This window comes from Frieseomelitta varia, unplaced genomic scaffold, assembly GCF_011392965.1.
Source record: "Frieseomelitta varia isolate USP_RPSP 00005682 unplaced genomic scaffold, Fvar_1.2 scaffold_2108, whole genome shotgun sequence".
Classification (NCBI taxonomy): domain Eukaryota; kingdom Metazoa; phylum Arthropoda; class Insecta; order Hymenoptera; family Apidae; genus Frieseomelitta; species Frieseomelitta varia.
The window spans coordinates 1-1,253 of NW_025109871.1; the positions used below are offsets into that span (position 1 = coordinate 1).

The 1,253-nt window shown below is 30.0% G+C and overlaps 1 long non-coding RNA gene across 1 annotated transcript; it reads left to right on the top strand.

Annotated features, from left to right (window-relative positions):
* Window positions 1-6: 6 nt before the first annotated feature.
* Window positions 7-792, top strand: LOC122527112. Its single transcript, XR_006306281.1, has 2 exons — window positions 7-287; window positions 464-792. It is a non-coding gene; the product is annotated as an uncharacterized LOC122527112 (long non-coding RNA).
* Window positions 793-1,253: the final 461 nt, after the last annotated feature.

The following is a 1,253-nucleotide window of genomic DNA, read 5'->3' on the forward strand; positions in this document are numbered from 1 at the left end:
AGTTTTTAACAAAAGACAAAAATACTGTGAAGGTCTTAAAATTAATCAGCACACTATTATAAATTCTGAAAATGTAAACCTTTTAGGTGTTAATCTTGATAGTGCACTCAGTTTTCGAGGGCACATCAATGAAATTCGTGCTAAATGCTCCAAATTAATAAATATTATCAAGTTCTTGAGAGGGGTAATGTTCTCCATACAATTTTTCAACTCATTGAGTATTGAAGATACGTCTGAATTTACGTCAATATCGAGTAGTTGAAATAACTCTTTAAGGAACAATAAAAGTAGGTGAATTATTCTGAAGGTTGTTCAGAAAGTGGTTTTCATAACAATTACTATCGTAATAACTTTTGTACTAAATAACATATTTTTGAAATTCCTCCTACTGCTTATTTCATTTGCGTCGTCTAATCGAAAATGATTTAATTGAAGAAAATGATTTAATCGCTTTTTTCCTTAGGTAAACGAATACCTGCAATTCAAATACGGACAGAGATGACCTGAGATCGGCCTGAAAATGACCATTTTAATCGGTGGTTCAGAGGGTTGATACATTACAAAGAGTTAAGAACAAATTATAAATGTAGCTCGTGAAGAAATTTTGTAAGGAAATAAAATAATGGAGACCTACACTGTTTATGATAGTAAATTAAGCAAAGTAATAATTAATCAAATGTAATTATTTACTTACAACGTAAAAATTGATTACATTTTTTATATTATATATGCTATTACTATATTATTATTTTGTATATATTGTTAGTATATCATTAAAATTATTATTTTTTATATGCTAGTACTATTTATTATTTACATATCCTATAACTTTATATTATTTTATATGTTATTATAATTGAGTTTACTCAGAGATTACCCAAAGAAATTGCAAGAGTTTTTCATGAAATAATACAAGGTATCCCATACAATAACAAGGATAATCCAATACACAAGGTGGGTAACGAGAATAATGTGCGAAATGTATAGAGGAGTGGCATTATTAGATGTAAGATACAAAATACTGAAGTCCGTGATGGTGTGACGGGTAAAAATGTACAAAAAATAAACACTCTTATTTCTATACAAATTTTATTCATCGATGGTCGGATCGTAACTGACATTCCTCTCTTCCAACATTTCTACTTTATCTTTCTGCTGGCCTCGGCGACACGTGCCTCTGTATCCGAGAACGTGTCGCCTGTCATCACAATGATAAAACGATAAAGGCAATGGCTAGAGAACAATAAGGTATT